The sequence below is a fragment of the Zonotrichia albicollis genome, chromosome 1 (assembly GCF_047830755.1).
Source record: "Zonotrichia albicollis isolate bZonAlb1 chromosome 1, bZonAlb1.hap1, whole genome shotgun sequence".
In the NCBI taxonomy this organism is placed as follows: domain Eukaryota; kingdom Metazoa; phylum Chordata; class Aves; order Passeriformes; family Passerellidae; genus Zonotrichia; species Zonotrichia albicollis.
The window spans coordinates 113,708,888-113,731,482 of NC_133819.1; the positions used below are offsets into that span (position 1 = coordinate 113,708,888).

At 40.6% G+C, this 22,595-nt stretch overlaps 1 protein-coding gene across 6 annotated transcripts in view; it reads left to right on the top strand.

Annotated features, from left to right (window-relative positions):
- Nucleotides 1–11,108: 11,108 nt before the first annotated feature.
- SNTG1 (syntrophin gamma 1) overlaps nucleotides 11,109–22,595 on the top strand; it is a 318,965-nt gene continuing 307,478 nt past the window's right edge. For 5 of the 6 annotated variants that reach the window (XR_012582420.1, XM_074550855.1, XM_074550863.1 and 2 more), the window contains exon 1: nucleotides 11,109–11,248. The gene's annotated coding sequence lies outside the window, so the exon portion shown is untranslated. Of the gene's footprint in view, nucleotides 11,253–22,595 lie in introns of all 6 variants that reach the window. The other variant, XM_026791247.2, reaches the window with a different exon arrangement.

The window sequence follows — 22,595 nt, forward strand, 5'->3', positions numbered from 1 at the left end:
CGTGAATTAAAGACACTTAGTGAGAACAACACTAACACTTTAGCAATCAGTACTTCAGAGTTCTTTTGCAACTACAGCATTTTGCTGCATTCAGAATAGTAGAGCTATAATTGCTGATTTTCAGAGACCTGTACTGTATATATTGCATGCATGCACACAGCTCCCCATGTCCCTCTCTATCCATCATTGAAAAGTGACCATGATTATTCTCAGTTCTGAGAAGGGCTCTGTATTGTACTACTGTTCTTTACTTCTTGGAGCCTTAAACACAGCTGGATAGACTATGTAAATAAGCATTCATGTTTTCGCACTCTGGATGAGCAACAGTGGACAGGAGAGTTTCACTGGCTGCTCTATCAAAAGAAAACAGCCTAAAAGCAGCATCTGGGCTGTTACTATTTGAGCAGCATGCAGCTTAGTGAAGCCTGCAAAATAGCTCAGGGTTAAAATATCTAGGGGTGTCTTAAGACTTTAAGCCCCATTATCTAAGAGTTTGGGATATTAAGGAGGCTTGGGGGAACGCAGTTTCTGGAAAGATCTTAGGTTATGGCTCAGGCTAGAATATCAAGTTCAGGAGGGTCGATGTGAATAAATCTAAGTTTGCCAGACAGATGTAAGAGGTTTTCTCAGATCCTTTTAAACTGCAAATGTCAGCCTTTAGAGTCTCTCTGCAGGATCTTCATGTCTGGGTTGTAGTTTTAATGGGGTACTTAATCACAAGAGACTGAGGAGTATCGCCTAAGTGATTCTCCTCTGTGATCCAGGAGTATTAAACCATTTCATGACCAGAGGAAGCCACAAGCAAAACCCATAATTTAAACAAGAGAACCATAAAGACCAGACAGAGCCTTTTCCCTGATGCATCAGAAAGAGCATGAAGAACAGGTTATGTATGGGCACCCCTCTCTTTTTATCAGAAATAAGCTTTAGAACAACAATTGACATATTTCAACTTTGACTCCTTTTTTCCCCTCGGTATTCCAGTCTGTCGAAAGGTATCTCTTTCTCCATGAAATGGCTTCAGGTGAACAATCTTTTCTCACAGCAGAGAGGGAGTCAGCATGCTAATGTAAAGCCTCTAAAACTAATCAGCACAGGTACTGAAAGCAAATTATTTGGCTATTGGCAACTGTACATCAACTCCTGTATGGGAGCTGCTGCATGAGATTGTTCCAGCCTTCAGTTTGATACAACAGCACAGAGAAGCTTTGACAAAGATCGACACCCATCAATCAACACCAATACCATCTTGGTTTCAGATGTCAATCAGTCATAACACCTTGCATGAGCAGTACATAAACTGGTACATGGATTTTTTCTATAAACAGAATTAGTCCCTTTTATTTTGGGGGGGGGTTGGTGTAGTTTGTTTGTTTGTTTGTTTTGACATAATGCTTCTGTTGCAGAAAAGCCAATTTATAAAAAAATAGCTTTTATTAAATTTATAAATTTATCATTTATCATTTTGGAGGAGAGACACAGTGGCACCAAGTCAGATATACAGAATTGTGTTTTGAAGTAAGCATCAAAACAAAGGAATATTATCAGAACAAAGAATACTTAAATTTTTATCGTGTTAGAAAAAATTCACTATACTGAATTAAAGAAGAAAACATTATAAACTTTTCCATTGATGTTAAGGGAGGTGTTAAGGCAGTTTTTCTGAACTTTTTACTTCTCTGGAAAATTTTAAGCTATTTCATCAACACTACAGCACTTCCTACCAAATAAAAACATACTTTCTGCCTATTTCTTGTCCTATATAACTTAAAAATTACCAACAGATTTAATTTCTAAAATGAATGCATTGTATGTATTTAAAACTCTGCCAACTTTTTATAAAACTTCATGCAAATTCTGCGCTTTTGTTTTTGTTTCTTTTACAAGCTATTAATCAAAAGTGCAAAAAAATGTAGATCCCAAATGTTAAGCCAATCTTTCTCTTCAAAATTAAGTAGAAGACAGAGTTAACATTTATTTAAAGCATTCACAGTAGCGTTGGCATAAAAATCTAACTCACTAACGCCACTTTGAGAAAAAAGACAGGAATTCATATTAATTTTATAGCCATGCAAACCTACGCATGATGGTTTTTCCTAAGGATTTAATAACTTTGTGATAAATCTGTGACTCATTTATACTTAGTCTCCAAGCAAAATGTGCAATGAAAAACAAGATGCTTTGAGATGCATGCCTACTCCTTTTTTTTTAATCTGAGACCCATGCTGAAGGCTAATTAACCTATAAAAACTACAGTGTTCAGCTATTATGTACTGACAAGTGGTTTGTTTTCATCATGAACAAGCTGCAATTAATATTTGAGTACATATTAAATTATGGCTATTTTCATCACATCTGCAGATAATACTAGATCATTTTTGATAGGTATTACTAAGGGAGAAACAGATTCAGAATATGCTTAAGAGCAAATTTACTCTTTTGAAATAAATAAATAATTTAATTTGGTTTATTTAAATAGAACTTAGCTTTTTTCTCAGTCAATGTTTCAGTATGATAACATAGTCTAATAAAATAATTAAATATGTGCAAAAGAGAATAAATTATTCATTTTTTCACACGCATTTGTAGCAAAGAAATTACAGTGTCTTTATGAGCTAGTGAATAGCTACTGGCCACAAAACAGGAAAATTTGAGAAAGTCAGCAATTGAGATTCAGCTAGAAGTTGATCATCTGAACAACTTCCATGTCATGAAGGACAGAAAATAGGCTGCATGTTGTTTCTAGAGAAAATGGATTATTAAATGCAGTATCAAGATTTTAAGACTATAATTCTGCAATATTTTTTGTGGTTTTTTTTTTTTTTTTTTTTTGCAATTCTGCATTTATTTTTCCTCCTTTTATAAGAAATTGCTAAAAGGATTGGTTAAACTTACATATACTACATTAATTTTGTTTCTTTCCAGTCTGCAAGTGTGACTAAGGTTTTCCTGCACCTGCCTGGGTCAGGGGAGTTTTCTCCAGGAACGGGGAGGATAATGTAGACAGTAAGACCAGAGCACTGAAATGGGACTCAGAGGATGCAGATGTCATTCTTAGTTTTAGCAGATCTCATCTATAACTCGAAAAAATCCACCACATCTATTCCATCCCTTATTTTATTTCTGTGAAAAAAACCATTACAATATGTAATAGTTACAGAGAGGTAACATTTGGAAGACAGATTATTACTGTAAAATACGAGTAAATATGGACAATCCAAATTAATTTTCAGGTTTCATTGCCACTGAATGCCTCTCAGTAGGAACACTTCAAAGGTACCATGAAAAAATGTTCTTCCCTGAATAAAATTAGAAAAATTTTGTGTTCCTTATACTAATTAGAAAAAAACCCTGTTCACGACTTCTGAATGAGAGGCTGTGGGTAGGGTTTTTTTTTTGTTTTTTGTGGTTTTTTTTTTTTTTTTGTTTTTTGTTTTTTGTTTTTTTTTTCTGTGAGCAAAACAGTGCTGGAATTGCATAATGGCTTGCTTTGCCTTGAAATCAGCAGCTCTTGGGAAATTCTGTACTAGAGCTGAAGCTTCAGCTTAGTGCCTTCATGTTTTTGTAATGAGAGATAATCTGGCACACACATCTACAGAACAGAAAACCTTCATGATAGGGATGTCTGGGAGTAGATTTACTTCAGAACTAGCACTGGGTTTTCTATTTGAATCCTCCACAAGGGCCCTGAGGGCACTAGACCCTGATCTGTGAGTCTTTTTTTCCCAGCCTGACCTTGGAGCTGACTTTGTCACTATTTCAGCCAGGGACCATTGAGCCTCACAGCACCCTGACATCCTGCAGGAAGGTGTCCAGCAATATATATCCTACAAACCCCTCAGCTGTAATTCTGGAGCACAACATTGAGGCAGAGGAGTGCCCAAGCGAGCTTCTTCCAAGGAATGGAGATAGAACCCATATAAAGCTCTGCTAGTTACATAATTTGTGTAAGACTGAAACAGGGAAGATGACATTAGTTTACTGTGACTAAAAGTAGACTGCATAGAAAAAAAAAAAAACAACAACGAAATCAAAGTGTGCATTTAGTAGAAATTGCATTTCTACTATTGTCCTTTATCTCCATTTTGGTCCCTGAAAACCATGGCAAAACACTCAGGCAGCAAAGCATATCCTTTCTGACAGATAGCTAACCAAGATGGCCCAAAGGCAGGGACAGCCTGTGCTGAGAAGAAAGGGCTGTGTAACATGAGATGAGGGCTGAGCAAAGACCAGTGTCACAGAGCTCTACAAAAGTGGGAGCTGTGTGAGTAAGAACCACATCCGTGTTCAGCAGATGGCATCAAGAATGGTGAGAGAAACAGTGATGTTGGGAACTATTTCATAGCTGTTGAGCTGTTAATACATGGCTGGGAAAGGCACGAAAACCCCCAAAACTTAAAGACTGGTGGAAAACTAATTCCTGTTTTACTCAGCAGCAAAGGATCTGGAGTATTTGACTCCTTCATGCAGTGGTGTCACACAGTTCTTGCAGTGAGGTGTGGCCTTAAAGTCAGGTGTCTGGCTAGCAGGAGGGCGGCCAACACCCAACTGCAAATGTGTGAGCACCCCTCGGCATCAGAATGCTTCGGGCTGTGCTCACAGTGGACGGAATCGCTGCTGGCCGACGAGAGTAAGAGTCCGGACACTCACTGGGGACTTGTCAGATTTATTGTAGAACCCGGGAGTGACAGACACCCAGGTGTCAATCTAATGCGTCTACCAGCACGTGCCCCAGAACAAAGAGTGCAACAGGGTTATAAAGCGGAGGAGGGATCTCAGGGAGGGGTTTACAAAGGACCAATGGGGAAGGTAGGGAAGTGAACTTAGGATAACTGACATGAGGAAAAACCCAATAGAAACAATGTAAAGGAGGGACCCCGGAGCCACAGCCAATCAAGTCTCCCTAAGCACAGAAGATTCTGGCAAACTAGGAGGGATGGGGAGTGATTGGGCCCAGGGAGAAGAACAAATTCACATATAAGGAAACACAGGGGAGGGGAAATCATATAACAGAGAGGATTGACATAAACTGTGGCGGGAGTAACCAAGGTAACCAAATGACAGACAATACCATGGCAGGAGTTGCCATGGGAACACAATAACTGACAAAGCTAAGGCGGGAAAAACTGGGAGGGCAGAACCATTACAGAAAATGGGGGAGCAATACAGAAAATGGGGGAGCAATTAAACAAACCAACAGAACACACTACAACAAGTTCTGACCTGGAGTGAGTTTCTGGAAGAAACAACAGAAAATGGTACAGCTACCAGAGCCCAGATGGTTTCCCTAGGGTTAGGTGCAGGTCATGCATGCAACCCTCATGCATTGTGACAGAAAACCACTGAGCTTTTACAGGACAGTCCAAGTAGGCCAGGCTCTTACTTTTTCACATGCACTGAGTTTCAGTGTACAGCATACATACACTATCACTTCCCCACATCAAGAGACATCTACCTCCCCTTCTCTGCAGTACAGCTACCATTCCTTACATTTACAGCAAACACTGAATTCATTCACAGAGCACCACACTGCTGTTGTGGAAGTGAGGAGAAAAATCTGAGCTGAAGCAGCTGTCCTTCCTATTGAAGGTCTGGAGGGATGCTGTGTTAGCTCCAGGGGGGAAGGCTTTCCTCATTCATCCACAGGCAGAACCAACTCTCCACTTCTTTGGCAGCTGTGGAAGCTGCTTCTTTTTATCCCTTCTCTCAGGGAGCTACAAATGTGAAAAAAACCTGAGCCATCTGAAAGCATTTACTGATTGAATAGTCCTTGCTCTCTTCATCCTCCCAACAGGCACACTCCTGGGCCAGGCTGGAGATGCTGGGCAGACCATGTCCTAATAGCCATCTGCAAGGGATTATCTGTAAAGGGAGAAATTGTGTACCTAAGCCACACTTCACAAAGTGACTTCAACTCTGGAGCTGAGATTTCCATACACAAACATTGCCTCAAGTATATGCAACTGATCTTTAATGCCAGGAACATACCAATCATTTTTATAAACTACAGCAGCACCCACATATATTCCAAAATGCTTTAAGAAATTAAATTATCTCAAGATCACATCCCAGATTTGAATTACATTGTCTCATCTTTTAACTATCACTTCAAAAATGATAAAGAAATAAATTCTTTCGCATCCTTAGTAATATTTTATATTTTAGTTTTCTTATGGAGATTCATAAATCCTACAGAATGTAGGTTAGTTATTTTCAAATTATATTTTCATGAGTTATTTTTCTTCCAAATGGAAAAAAAAAAAAAAATTCAAACTCTGCAATGTGTACAATTGATTGTTAAATGCACATAATGGAATTTTAACTCCTTTTGGTGAAGAAATAGGATAATTATGAGAAAGCAAAGATAGGTTTTTTTTGGTTGAGAATGAAATAGAAAATATACTTGATAATTTTCTTAGGTCCTACTATTTATAGCCTACGATTTGTTACTTGTCTCTTTTGATTTGTAATAGTTGATTTTAATAAATAAATTACTAAGGCAGATAATGCTGATAATTTCCTTGAGAGTAGTTACAATCCTTTGTTAAAATCTTATCCAAATTCTCTTCTAAGTTAAAAATACTCATTAATGACATGCAAGCCATTTATAGACTACCATAAATAATAACAGAACTGAGCATGATATACAGGCTGCATGTAAAATTTAGGAATAAGGAATGATATTAAGATTATGAATTTCCCAGTTTTGCTTGAGATTCTCTGCTGTTAAGTTTCAAGGTATATGGCTTTAAATTCTCCAAGCCTCGAGATGATTCTAAAAGCCCAGAATTTCAAAGTAAAAAATTGTTTAGAATTTATGGAATTGCTAATACCCTGTTTACATGTGAAAAGAGGGCTTTTAATGTATAACTATATTTGGTTACAATTTGAACAAAGACCCCTGTTTCTCCTTGGGCCCATGTGAGTGAGAGTTTTAAGTGTCTTGACAAGAGCTCTTGAGAAACAAATCACGGCAGCAAGGAATTTTATGGAATATAGCTGCAGAATATTTTTGGCCACCTACAGACTGTAAAAGGCTATTTTGGTCTCCATCAGTTCTCCAGTCATATTTTCAGATTACAAGCCATGGTGACAAATGACACATTATTTTATATAAGGGTGCCAGATACTGGTAAATGGAGTATTTTGGTGAAGCTTAGTTTAGACTAATTGTTGGGAAAAAAAGAGGGAATATGTTCACAGGCTTTTTTTGACATAGTTTTCTGGATTATTATCAGTCTGTGAATGGAAATTAAAACCAAAATTATATAATCAAAGGTTGGGAATATGCATCTTGATATAGGAAGTACCAAGGAGTTTATAGAAGATCTTGTGGTCCACTTCCTATAAAGTGTGACACCTGTCCTTGATGGTGTTACATTTGCTACTCTGACTTGCCATCTTATCCAAAAGTGAATATTGAAAATAGATTAATTATATTCTCACAGAATCAATTGATAACTTATCAGCCATGATATGTTTCCAGAGGTGGTAGGACGTGCTACAGGAATGAAAATCTAATGTTGCAGTGATGTTGGACAAAAAACTCTCTATTTCCCAACACATCTTAGGATCTTTCTTATATATTCAGATTGCTTGTCCACTACAACTGGTAGTTTCTTTTCCGGTGCACTTTCTCAAAGCCTGAGTTCTCTGCCCTTCATTTCCCAGCACTTTCAGAGTGAGGCTTATGTGTGACAGACATATACACAAGGGTTTGGCTGCCAAGTGTCAGAATCCTTGCCCACAATCAAAGTGAGCTATACATTCAGAAGAAAAAAAAAAAAATGTTGCTGTAGTAGTTTCCCAAAGAGGAAAGAAGACAAATGATCTCTTGCAGATAGGTAGTCAATACAGTTTTACCAAGGGTGTCACTCACTTGTTTTGTGGGTAAAATTCTTCCTTTCATTCTCTTATTTTTTAAACAATGACAATTTATCTTCATGCTTAGCCTCTATTTCTTCCATTTTTAATGCTGTTCCTCCTTTGTCACTCCATCCTTGTTGGTAACTTGAGTGGTGCCAGGCTGCTGAAGCTGAAGAATCTAAAACAGATGCCAATCTAACATCAGCTTATTATGTGAAATTTCTTAGTTAACATAATCCATACTACACAAAACCAATTCTGACTCACCCGGTCTGACTATAAATGTTGCTTCACGTTGTTGACTACATCTTAAGTTTACCTGACATCTGATTTCTGTATATGTAAAAATCTTATGTTGTGTTTCTGCTACCTGAAGCAAAAATACAACACAAATGTAACCTTCTACAGTTTTACACATCCACTTTGTGTGCAAAACCGGAACGCACACTTGTTTCATACAATGTGTTCGATAATTATAAAAAACACTGCGCACGTTTTTCACCTGGCTTGCTAGACTTCATCTTCAGCATATTCTTAGTGGTAATGAAACTTGCAACACGTGTATTTTAATAAATGTAGGAATGGTTTGAAAGATACTGCACTAAAATAGAACAGTTTCCTCTTGTGAAATGAAACTTCCTTTCTTGCTTGAGCTATCCACTCTTCATCATCACACAAAGAATGAAGTGGGAGGTCTCCATGAAAGATGACAGATCTTCCTACAGATGGGGGAACAGGATATGTACTGATTAATCTATAGGTGACTGATAGTGAAAACTAAGGAAGTTGGCCCTGTTGGAATTTTAATGTGGGACTGACTCTAGACAAAGTAACTAAAAGATCATAAAATATTATTTGTTTCCACTTTGTTTAAAAATGTCTCTCTTGGGTGTTGACTTTGTCAGCAGGGCATGAGAAAAGAGGGTTACAGTTCCACTTCACTTCTTTGATTAATTTTTGGTTTATTACATTTCACTTATTCCAATTCTCAGACATGTATTTCAATCATCCCAGCCCTCATATATGTATCATTTTAATAATTTATTTTTTCAGTATTGTCAGAAGAACTATAAGTTCAAACAATTCAATCTTTCAATAGAACCACAACATGACAAATAGCATGGTTAGTTTCTAGCTATCAAGAACTGTTGACAGCAATTCAATACTAAGAAACAAGGACAGATAAAGATCTGTACCTCAAGATGAGAACTGAAGTACAGATCTGTTCAATTAGGAATGAAACTTATCACTGCATTTTCTAATGCATTTATCAACCCAACAGTTAGCTTCATTCTTCAGAGCAACTCTCTTAGTTTTGCATTTAACTTGCATGAAGCTGTCTGTTTAAATCCTTTCCTCCCTCAATAGCTCACTGTACATTATTGAAAGTAATATTTTTGTAAAAAGAGTGCATAAGGAAAAGAAACATTTTTGTTTGTGCCAGCTTGGTTGAAGAAAAGCCCTTAACTGTAAGATGCCCGTGAAAACCATTTTTCATTACAAGAAGCCTAAAGAAGTTGAAGGGAAAAGGGCTGTCGGAGGAGCTACAGAAAAGCGAAGCTCAATCTCCTTTTTAGCGAACTTTTAATAGCGACCACCCTCCCTGACATCCTCAGCCTAACTGCAGAGAAACATTCCCAAGAGCAGGAGGGGGTCCCAGAGCATGCAGGTGAGACCACTGCTGCCCCAGGCACTCTCAGTTCAGCAGAAGCCCCGGCACCGCCGGGCTCTCCCCGCACCGAGGAGGCGCATTGGGATTCCCTGCCCGCAGCTCCGCAGCGCCGGCGGGCGGCGAGCCCGGTGCCGAGAGGCGGCTCCGGTGGCGGCTCCCCTCGGGCTCTCTCTCCTGCTGCTTTTTTCTGCTGCGTTAATTCTCCTCCTGCCTTCTGGCGAACCCGTCGGCGGGGAGATGCGGCTTCCCCGCGGCGGCCGCCTGTGCGTACGGGGGTGTGTTCATACGAGTACATAAATATCTATGCATTATACGTCTGGGTGTGCCTGTGTGAGTGACTGATAGCTGCGTTAGAGCGTGTCATTGCAGCGCTGTCCGACGGGGAGGGCCGTGCCTGCGGGGGATCTCCGGCAGGGCGCTGCTGGAAGCACGAATGCGCGGAGCAGGAGGGGAAGGAGCACGCAGGGCTTTCGAGAGGCACTGGGCAGCTTGTCCCTCACTCCTTGTGCTCCCTCTGGGTCCCCCTCCTTGTCCGAGGCAGCCCGGAGGAGCGGCGCTGGCTGTGTGCCGGTGGCGGTGGTCGCCGCAGAGCCGTGCTCTGGGTTAGAGGCTGGAGCCGGGGCGGGTAGAAGGCAGCACCGCTGCCGCGCCAAGCCAGCCAGGCAAAGTGATAGAACCGGCACCAAATTTCTTCCCTACATTGGGGGGTCGATGTACGTTCCCTCTGGCGAGCGGCCAGCCGAAACCCAGTCACACAGCTGGCAGAAAGGGCATCCCGAGCAGCCGAGCAAAAGCGGAGGCAGAGTGAGGCGGGGGGGGGGCGGACAACTTTCCTGCCGGGCACGGGGTGAGCGGGCAGCCGCAGCTCTCTAGGAGAGAGCTCCGGTGAGAGCTCCGCGGGCTCCGGGCGAGCGGGCTCTCCGCGGCGCGGGGAAACACCGCCTCCCCCGGGCGGCTCGGCAGCTCCGGCACCGCGCCCGGGACCGCGCTGTCCCTGGGCGCCGGAGGTCGCGCTCACCCGGTGGTCACAGCTCACCCTCCCGCTGCCCGTGGCAAGCGGCTCCCGGCTCGCCGCCCGCTCGCCCCTCTCCGGCACGGGGGCCGGCCCGGGGGAGGGCTGCGCGTCACCGGATCTGGTGGCGCCGGCAGCGGGGCGGCGTTACGGAGCGCCCCGGGAGCGGCGGGGGGGCGGGCGGGCGGGGGTCCCGGGCGGGGCCGGCATCGCCGCGCCTGGCTGCGGCCGCGGTGGCGGCGCCGCGCCGCCTCGCCTCCCCTCGCCTCCCCTCGCCTCGCCGCGCCTCGCCGCGCCTGGCCGCTCGCCGCCGCGGAGGGGCGGCGCTGCTCCCCGCACGCCCCCGCCCGGCGCCCCCGCTCCGTCTCCGGGAAGGGCGCGGGGAGCCCCACGCTCCCCCTGAGCGCGGCGGCGGAGTTCGAGCCGGCGGCGGCGGCCGGGGTGCGATGCCGTGTTAGCCGGCAGCCCGCCCCGAGGTAGCGCCGGCGGGAAGGAGCTAGAGTTGCCGGGGCTGTGGCTGACACCATGGGCACCGGGCGGGGGGGCGAGGCGGCCGGGCTCCCTGCGCTCCTCGGCTGAGCCCGGGGATGTGCCGGCGCCCGGAGGAATTATTTTGGAACTAGCACGGAGCGGTGGGAGGAGGACGAGCGGCACAGCGTTTCGCAGCTGCGAGGAGGTCGTCCGGCGGTGCTGTATAGGCAAGTAAGCTCTTGCTTCCTTCTCGCTGCGTTCCCTTCGTTCTCGAGTGACTTTTTTTTTTTGCAGCTGCTGGTCGCTTGCTGCCGGTTCGGAGGCAGGATGTTCGGCAGCGCCAGCAGCAGTTCTCGGAGGTTGAGGTGCGGGGGATTGGTGGCCAGGATTGCAGGGGAGCCCCGCTCCAACTCTGCCGGAGTCCGCCGCGGGCGCACCGCTGGTGCGGTGCTCCGGTGCATAGCCGGAAAGGCAGCTCCGTGTCCCAATGCTTCCCACTTCTGCAACTGTAAGAGATGATGCCTTTTTTCCAGGCATTTCATAATGTAAAATGCCTTCTCCTCTTTGCTGAGCTGTAACTAAATTGTAGGAGTCCCTTAATTGCTTTCCATCAGTGCTTCTTGTGGGAGAGAGGCAAGAAGCATGTTAGCCTTTCATATGCACTTATGGATTCCGATAGTGAACCCGGAGTTTTGATTTTTATGCCTTTAACTTTCTTAAGCCCTGCCTGGTGTTCTTCCTTGAGATGCTCTTGCTGTGAGGTTATGGTTCGTCCAGCCTTGTTTGTTTGCTTTTAGCCTGTGGATATTTATTGCTACACTTGTCATGGCAGTGAAGGGAAAAGTTGACTGTAATTTATTTCAGTGTATGGAGGACAGGTTGCAGGCAGGGGACTAATTCTTCTCTCAGAGGAACTCCACTTCAAAGGAAGAGGCCCATGGGGCTGTAATCTGTAGCTAAAAACTGGGAGAGCTCACGCTGCAAAGAACGAGTTCTGTTCACCTTTAAGCGGTGACAGCGTTTAAGCTAAGCTGCCTGCCTGCCTTCCCGTACCTGTGAAAAGACCTGACTCTGAAATGCAGGGAATAGAGATGCGAATGCTGGGCAGGTCTGGGAGAAGGCAGAACTTTAGACAATGTGTAATTAAGTTTGCTGTTACTGATTTCCTCAGTATCTTCTCTATGAGCCTGAAAACTGCAATCTGTTACAGTGACCTTGATGCATGTTGTATTCTAACATGAAAGTGCCACAGAATAAAAGTATTTACCCATATTTACAGCTAAGCTCTGATGTTTCACTAGGAGCTCATTCAGTTTCAGGGAATGTGGCAGTTTCAGCAGGGGCACTGGGCATGGTATGTGTGTAGGAAATAACTTGGGAAAATAACTTGCTAATAGTGATGAAAGTAAAAGTTGAGGTGTTGGAAACGTATGTTTCTGCAGAAATGCCACTGTGTGTGAAATGTCTGTTGAGTTTTGGATATTTCGTTCTCTAATCAGTGAGATCTGTACTGAAAGGACTGTGTGGGTGTGTGTGGAAATCTCAAGGCTTCCCAGGTTAATGCACCTTCAGTTGTCAGCAGCAAGAGATCTTTTTGTGCACTGAAATACACATTTTTACGTAGATGCAAGATTGACATGATAAGATTAAAAAGTGTTGGGATGTCAGTACGGTGAACGTGCAGCTAACTCAAGTTAAAAGCTGAAAGATAAACTAATCCTTTCCCTTAATGGTGGAAGGTGATCTGCCTGGAGGGAGTGTCATTTGTTTCAGTGCAGCTTATGGAGAATGTTCATATTTCTGTCTCTCTGATGAAGCTGTGAAACACAATTAGAATAACTGTTGCTAGACAGTGGGATGCAAACCTATCCATTACTTAAAACACTCAGCTTATTCTGCCTCATATAAAAAAAAGTATAGTTTCTGGCAAAGTCTGCCTGTGGTTCTGTTGTAGTAATTCCTTCCTCTGTTGCAGAGTGGCAGGCTTTCACTAGGCATGTGCAAGGGAGAACATGAAACACTGAAGCATGCACTAGTCTGGAATTCATTTGGGCTATGTATTACATTCGAGGTTTCCACAGTTAGCATAAGTAAGTGCTTATGCCTGATTATATGAATAAACGGGGTTTAAAATTGTATTAGCTTTGTCACTTGTGATGCATGTTGCAGACTTCTTCCTTTTTAGTCTCTCAAACTAATCTAATGCTCTACTCACTCTTTGCCTGGAGAAGAAGAAAACATAATTTAATGATTTATCATTTGGCTTTTGCCATGTCCTGTCCCATAGCTATGAGATAATCTAATGAAGGCCCCCATCACTGAATTAAAGGACATGGTGCTCTAGACTTTCACTTACAGTCAGATTTCCCCTCTTTTACGCGGCTAAAGAACAGAGTTTTAACAAGGTCTGAGAAAAAAAGTATATGTTGCTTTTTCCGTTAGAAACTCAAAAAGAAAGGGGAAGGTAAGACTTGAGGTTTTTAAAGACTTGAGGTTTTTAAAGACATTTTAAGATATTAATCAACCTCCTTTACCTTCACACATTTATTTTTCTTTTATTTGGTCAGAAAACCTTCCTGCATAGTAATACTTTATTTTACAATGTGTGTAGTTCTCAATTTTAAAAATTCAGGAGTGGCTATCACACTCTTCATTGTAAGGCTATTCTACAATCCTGTTTAATGATCTGTATTCCACTTGGCTTGTATCTTTTGAATCAGACGTTTCTAAAGTACGTTATATTCAACTTTATAGTATGCATTTTTGTTTTAATTCTATGTAAATCTCTTTACTAGAGAAGAATGTTGACCTTGATTCAGAAATTTCAGGGCAAGCTCAGAAGTTGTTTTTCTTTCCTAATTTTTTCATGTTTTCTCAGTCATATTTTTTGGGCATAGCTTTCGTGAACTGACAGAAAGAGCTGTAAGCAAAATTAAAACCACCATCAATTAAATGTGATTTTTCTAGTGAGCCCAACCCAGTTGTGTGTGTAATTTCTATTTATTCATCTTAGATTGAATATTAAGACAAACAAACAAGAGCTGTAGTCTGCTCTCAGTTCTTCCCTCTGAAGTGCTCAACTACCATTTCTTCATTCTTGTAACTTAGCACTGGTCCTTGTGCCTGAGCTGTCATTGTTTCTTTCTGATAGTCATCACCAGGTCTGCTTGCATTCACTGTTAAAAAGCTCAAGTGTTGTGAATGATAAGAAACATCAAAAGGATTTAATTTGTCATGTTTCTTAGCCCTTCTCATGGGTGTGCTTTCAGTTCAGGTTTCCAGAGAAAGGCCTGAATGTGGTTGGGTTGAATCCCAACATGAGTCTGCTACATCAACGTGTACCTCTAGCAGCATGCTGTGACACTGGCTCAGCATTATTACACTGACAAACTTCTGTATTTGCTCAATTTTGTCTGCCATAACTGGAAGAGCCAGAAAGCCTTTCTGTTGTTGTGGCCAACCTAGATTTTCTGCATTTCTGTTGCATATCAGAGGAAAGGGAGAAAGCATACATTAAAAAACCAAAAACGCAGAACTCAAAACAGGTCATGTCTCAAAGATATAGCTGTAATCATCACCAGGGAATGCAGTGGAGACACATCTAGGGAAATTCACTCATGTATTTAATTATCCAAGGAGGAAATTATTATTCATCTTGAGAGATTGATTTAGTAGGTGATGTGCCTACCCCTTGTGAAGAAGGGGAGCTATGTGATACAGAAACAAAGCTTTTTTCAGTTGTGGCTGTCACTGTTGTTTGGGACTCTAAGCCTTCTCTTTAGTAATTAGCTTGGATTGGCCAAAAGAGGTGGAACACTGTTGTGTGATGGAGCTGGTGCTGCAGCAGCCAAGAGCTGGGTTGTTTCCTGGGGATTTGCTCTCTTCAATTTATTAAAGTAATGAGTAGAGGAAAACTAATCAAGAAGAGTGTTCGGGATGAGATTAATTTTATGGTTCATTCTCTGGTTTATTTTGGGTAGTACTGGGCAAAACCATAAAAGTTCTTCACTGTGATACTTACGTTAGAGTAGCAATAGTTTTGACTGACATATATAAATATATGTAATGTATATAGGCACTGGAATTCCTGTGTAAGATGTGGTTCAGTGAAGGCACTGGTACTTTACTGCTTTAATACTGGCATGGATACTGAGTCTGTGAAAGAACTCATGGCTTCAAGGGATGCTGTGGGTGCAATTGATTGATTGCTCAATTCTGCAGGTGGTTATCATCTGGAACAAGGATGAATTTTTAATTTTTTCTGTGAAGTTTGTTCCTTGTTCTTAGATTTGGGTGTTCATTCCTTGGTTGATTGAGATTTTCATTCAAAGGTGTGCTTTTAAAGTGACAAACATCAAGCACTTCTGAAGTGTTCATTGCTTGGAGCTTTTAAGATAACACCAGAGGAGGAACAATTTATTCACCAGCTTATTCTGAAGTTTGGCTTTATTTTATTTTTTGTTCATTCTCAATGTGTTTTTTCAAATAGTGAACAGTGTACTTGGTTTCATGTTGAAGATGTTAGAAGTGGCATTTTAAGTAAATTTTATATTGCTTTTTGGTCAAATTGTTCAGGATTTAAGTGTGAATTATAGTTATTTGAGAAAAAAAACCTACATGCATTTTCCCCTCCACTTTTTGTATTAAATTTATTTTATAAACAGCTAACCATAAAGAAGTGAGAATGGCAATGCTGTTTATGACATTCGTATTTCTTCTGTCTTCTGTCAAAAACTAAAGGAAATTTCATCATCTTGTACAAATAACAGACTATCATGAGTGATACTAATCATGTCCTCTGATTCTCTTGGTGTAAAGACTATTTTGCTGTTTTTTTTTAATTTAGTGTAAAAATGCCATTGATTTCAACAGGTATAATACTAAGAATTTGGGAATATTTAAAACTATTTAAAAATTTTGATATTCATACTTAATGTAGCTGTTAATATTTGTCTTAATATAAAGCACTGATTCTTAATTACAGAATTGTTTCTAAAATACTTTGCTGTTTTGCATTTTCTAAATATATATTCATTCATAATTATGTGAGATAGCTTTTTCTAGTTTCTCTGTATGCCAAAGTCTTTTGATTGACTCTTTTAACAGTTCTGAATAATGAACTGTATGCTTCAGCTTCAACAACACAAATGGGCATTGATTTTCTTTGACTTGCTTTTGACCCCTAAAGAAGTAAAGTCATTAGAATTATGCTTGAAAGAGCTTTGCTCTATCTCCTATAATTTTATAGATATTTTAAACAGGCCTTGGGAAGTAATCTATGCTAATCAGATTTTTTTCAAGTGAAAAAGGAGGGGAAAATCATCAGCTCTACAGTTGTCTTGCAGCTCTAGGTTTCTTCACTCACAGCTGTCTGCCTGTATCCATTAGCAGTTGGTATCGCAGCTGTACGTCCCTGAATGCAGCAGAATTCACAAACAGTTCTTCTCACAACTGTCTAATTGGTTATCAAATGGCAAACATTTATGTGAAGAGTTTGGTCAGTGCAATGCAGTTTTTATTCAAGTAACAAAACAGGCAGTGATGCATGTGTAGAGTTCCTCCCTGAAGATAGGTTTTGAATAAAAGCATCAGATCTGTGTCTCTACAGGTTTTAATGTCTGGAGTGTCTTAGATCTCATTCTGTCAGTTATGTGGTTTACTTCTTTATGGACACAAAATGCAAAGGTAAAATGTAAAAAATAAAAAGGTCAAACATAGTAGTAGTTTTCAAAGTCAGCTGGAGAAATGGATGCAGGAGCAAATTGGGTTTACAGTGCTGAGGAGCTGGCATGGTTGAGACATTATGAATGGGGCAAGATAGGGCCCTTCCAGGGGTTCAGCTCCTGTCCCTAAACTAAGCAACTCCATTAACCTAAATGCAAAATTAGCCACTCTGATGCTTTCTCAGCTGGAGCAATTTCTCTATTGAATACAGGGACATTTGTGAAGGAGTTTCATTGGAGGAAGCACACTGCAACTGTGCTAGAGGCGTTTCCAAGCAAAGTGCTTCAAAATCATGACAGCATCTGATGATGATCACCTCTCATTTTATATAAGCTCCTTGAGATAAGAAAGGACCTTCCTGGATAATTTAGTACACAAGGAGACAATTTCTTTCTACACTGTGTCATTAGTCTACCAGCTAGTTAATTCTTAAGCATTATTAGTAATAGTTCATCATATGCTTCTTTTCACAACTTACTGCCTTATGCAGTAGTGATGTTGTCTGAGCTGGTTCCTTGGGATGTCTTAATTAAAACTACTTAGATTTCAGGTTAATAATCTGTTTCATTCATCAGGTTTCCTTTTCACTACATTAAATAACTTACCTAACCTCCAAAGGGAGAGGTGATCTTAATGATCAGTGATTATATATTGTATTATTCTTCATGTTTTCAATGCTATTTATGTTTGCTAAGTTTTCTTAATTTAGAAAAACCCTAAACCTTCTGATTTTTGGTAGGTGGATCAGAGTACTCATTGCATGCTTTGATTAATGGAGAAATCCAGTTGCTAACAGTGATTTGATATTGCTATTTGTCACTATGCTCCTGCACAACGTGCCCTTTCATGCACATATTACTGCCTTTTTTTAACCTCTTCATGATGTGTCTTCAATACTTCTTTCTGAAATGAAAATCCTAAGGTTAATCTCAAGCATTATTCCCTCAAATGATACACCTTATATCCAGTTGATTGTTTTCTCAGGTCTAAGATTCTGTACTTTTTTGTGCTGTGCTTCTGTGTGTCTATGTACAGCTCTTTATTGAGTTGGATACATAATTCTTTTTAAACTCTATGTCATGTTTAAACCCATGACTTTTTCTTTTTGAAATGAGACTTGAATTTTTGTTTTACTGTTAACTCTTTACTATTACCTATTAGCTGTATTTGTCTAACTGCAGCAAAGGCATTTTTTGGGGAAAAAAACCACCAACATTTTGGGAAATGAAAGGTAAAATATTTGGGCATCATTTCCCTTCTGGAAAATTAAAAGAACATTATCCATCATCTTCCTTTTAGTCTAAAGAGTATGAAAAGACATAACATTTCCCCTGCTAGGTACTGCATGATAGTACTGACCACTATGTGTATACACCTGTGTGCCTTCTCTACAGGTTTTTGATGGCTGCAGAACTGTGAGCCTGAGATCACAAGTAGCTGGGGTCATAAAGGTCTAGCCAGACTGCATGAAAGAAGGCAGTAAAATATTGTGGGTTTGCTTTTTCATTCTTTATGCTGTGATAGAAAGAGGATCTGTATGACCCTTGAAAAGAGGAAAAGGTGAATAGTTGCATTTCTAGACAAAGCACAGAGAGAACTGCAAGAAGGACAGAAGCAAGATATTTGATGAAAGAGCTTCTGTCTGTGTTTTTGAGGGGAAAGAGGTGCTTTCCAAGACAGCAATTGTTCAGTAATCTTCAGAATTGCATCCTTGAAATAGAGACCTGCTGCTTGTGAAGAGTTCTGCTAGAAAATACTCCCTTTCCATGTGAGAAATGTTTGAGTAAGGCTGTATTTGTTTGTATTTGGAACTCCAAAAGTTCCATGAATTCCCCATATTTAAAGCAGGAATTTATGTACAAGAATTCACTTGCATCCTTAGATGGACTATTTCCTTCTTCAGGTACATCTGTGGATTTAGTCGAGAAGCTCTGTTTCTTTGGGCTGTCTGAGGTTGGCCTCAAAGTGCACAAGAAGCAACAAAGTAATCATTGAGGTTCTTGTGTTGCCTCATGTTAGGAGAGGCACAAAAGTGGTGTCATCAGAATTTCTCATTCGTTTTGCCCTGCGACATGTAAACATACATGTCTTAAGATGAATTCTGTCACAAATTTGGCTTCCTACACCCACCTGTTTTAAAAATAGAATCTACACTATTCAGAAGTTTATGGAGACTACGTGGAATTATGAACCTCATTTCACAATTCTAATTTCTTTTCTAGGAAAGTTGTCTGGGCACCTTACTTTCCAGCAAGTGGATCTAGAAAAAACATCTGGAAGCACTTCTAGGTGCAGTTCTAAAAATATAAAAATAAGATTCTGTGCCTTTTAAGTACTAATTCTTCTTCAGAAAGTACATGAGAAGGAGGCTGCTTTCATGGATCAAGTGTCAATATTACTTGAGTTACAAAGCAATACACCAGCTTAACTTACATTCTTCCTTTTATGGCAGCAGAATTGTCTTTTCTGGATGGCAAGAAGTATCTTAGATCTTCCTACGTATAATATCTCTCTCTGGAGGCATTTAAAGTGCTGGAAAAACCTCTGCACAAAAGCTTGCAAAAAACGTGAAGTACTTTGAAGTTCTGCAATTATGGCTAAATGTCACTTTCTGCAGGTTTATGGCATATAAGTAGCTGGAGATGCTACTGCGGGAAAAGCTAGTCCTTCATCTTTAAAAAATACACCTCACAGAAGTAACCTATATTTATGAGTATACAAACTGTCCCACTATGTGTTTGAAACCTGTGGTCAAAACTCATCTGTTTATCAAAGCTTTTTTTTAGCTTAAAAAGAACGTTGAATTACATAAATAGCAACTTTTATTTGAAAGATTTTCTTACCACCATACATCTGAAATACTTTTCTTGGATTTAGAAATCATGATAACCTGAAAACATTCCTGTCAGTACTACAGTGTAATGCTAGACATAAAAATTATTACCTGTAATACAAGGCAGTTGTTTTTACAGTACTGGGGACCATTTGAGGTGAAGATAAGGGACAGTGTTTGACATTTTGGTTTCAGACTATGCAAACTTACTCAGCATACTAAGTGCTCTTGATTAGGAATAACTTTATGTACCAATAGCACATATCTAGGCGGCCTTCAGTTTAGGGTGAGGGTTCCTTTAGAGTCTGCAAATCTAATCTTCAGAAGGATGTTTAAAACTTCAAAATAATGGGAAGTAAAAATCCATGAAGCAGTAATTTACGAAAATAACTTGGTGTGTTACATGCAGCATATGTCTAAAGGATACTGCTGCTCACAGTCTGAAGGCTTCTGGAGGTACTGCTGCTCAGAATCTGTAACTGCTGGAAAGCAGACACTGCATGTTGTTCTCTGTTTAGAGAAATTGTTTTGGGGTTATGCTCATGGCAGTTGTATTGCTGATTTCCATAGCAGCCTGCCTGCAGCTGCTTGGAAGAAGAGTGCAGGTGTTTTGCAAGAGCAGGAGAGGCATGATGTGTGACTGAATCAGCTCCTTCCTCAGCCATGGGTAGGATGTTCTTCCACTGGATGCTCAGTTTTCATCAGTCTGGGAAGTCTTTGATTTACTGAAATACTCCTGGCAGCTTTTGAAGTGTGAAATTACTTGTATGATGGTCTCTTTTGTGTAAAGCCTTGCTGAAGTGCTCCTGTTAAAAGCTTGGACACAATATTTCTGCTACAGGTTGTGGCTGTTGTATTGAGGCTGGGTGAATAAAGCCACATAAACTCCAAAGTCTTGGAGGCAAAATGCCGAGTTTATCAGAAACCACACATCATTTTTACAGACAGTTTTGATAAAGGTGAAGCTGATTGGTTCTTAATCAACACCCTCACACCACTACCTAATTAGGAGCAGCACCCCTTCTGTAAACAAGAAACAAGTTCAAAACAGCAGCTACAGGATTGTTTTAATTCTACCTCTGAGCTTTCTCAAAACTCCCCAGAGGAATGTCTGAGAAAGTTTATCTGACTTTCTTCTCTGCATCCACAGTTCTCAGCATCCACAACAGGTCAGTGAACATGCTGCAGGTGGTTGCTTGTGGTAAACCCCATATTTGGGGTGGATGTTCTGCCCTAAAAACCTTGGGCTCTGTTTGCCTTCACAGCCATTACTGATGTCTCTTCCCATCTCCCGTGTTGCATGTTGTAGCCCATCATGTCAGTTGCTCCTGTGTTTGCAATATGCTGGCACCAGGAAGGCTGTGCCTTAGGTTTTTCCTGGCCATCTCCTTGGGTGGTATCCTGCAGGAAAACGTGGGATTAATCACAGTTAATTATGAGATTCATAAGAGAGAGAGAAACTTACTTTGGGGAGGCCTGTGAGATCTTCAGCGTAATAATCCTGTAGTGGTGTGCTACAGTGATATAAAAGTACCTTGTTCAGGGAAAAAGTGGTTCATGGGGAATTTTCTTTGTTGTTTGTATGTACAGCAGTGAGCATATATGGTACCTCTTTGAGATAAAGGTGGCATCATGATAGAAGTGACATGATAGAGAAGACTATCAATACATCTATAAAACTTCAGGAATAACATTTATTTCTTTTTTCCTGTTAGTGATACGTACACACAGAGAATATACTTCTTTTATATGGCCATAAGGCATGATTTTTGCTTTTCAGCCAGTTTTTCCCTGAAGGAAAGACAAAATTGGCAATTTGAAAACAGCTCATTCTGATACTTCTGAGAATGGTCTCTAGTTAGAGCTTCACACTTATGATTCCCCCCCACAATATTTGTGTTGTATCCTTTACTGGCTTCCAGCTTGGACAGTGTATGTTTTACACATATTTGTGTGCATACATGTGTTCAGAGTAGATAAATGTCTGTAGCAGATAAATATTATATATGTGCCAAATATGATATACTATGTGCTTTTCAGCCTTGGTAGCCCTGGAATTTGGCAATTGGTAATAAAGCTATCTTTTATCATGAGAGCAGCCACATTACATGGCTGGATGTTTTTGTGGCTTCTATTACAACTATGTAAAGTAGAGAGTGGCCTGTGCTTGTACAGGGATTGACCCTCTTTCAGATAATCTTTCTCAGTCTGCATACCCTTCTCAAATCTATTCAGAAATACAAGTGAGGATCATCTTCCTGGCCTGCTCAATATTCTCTTTACATGCCTCTGCTAGTTCTTCCTCCCTCACATCAAACCAAACCTCTTTTTTGTTTTCAAAGGTTTTGTTTAGTAAAGCCAAGCATTAGGTGCTGTATCTAGCAGCTTGCTGAGGTTTTTGTTCTTACCACAGGCCCATCACTGTCTGGCTTGCCTGAAATTTCCACAATACATGTTTTTCTGTGCCTTATGAAAGTAAAAACTATACTTGAAAATCTGCCTTTATAACATTTGGTTGTCATCTTAACTTCTGCTAGGATGCTTGCAGAGGGTTTCCATCTGGAACTGATTTCAAGCCTAAATGAGAAGTTTTCAGTGGATAATTTTCAATAGTTTTGTAGGAATAGCTTTATACAATTCAGTGAGATCTTAATGCCTATTTCTTTTAATAATAGAAATTCCTTCATTCAGGTTTTTGTCCTGTTAATCCAATAATAGTATCTACTGTTTGTATACTGCTGTGTATTAATATATCCTGGCTCAGGGCATGAAAATAGTGCTTCTTGTTTCAATAACTATGCTTGACAACTTAATTTTAAACTATTTAATATACATTTCTTTGGTGAAATAGCAGATACTTGATGTGAATATTTTTATACACATAACAGACAAGGGGAGATTACCTGGAAATTTATTTTCAGTTTGATAAGACAACCCTGTTTTCTTTATGGAGGAATCTTCAGCATTTGGTGGCAGTTGTGGCAGTGTTAGCTTCCTTGGACTTAGATCTGTTTCCA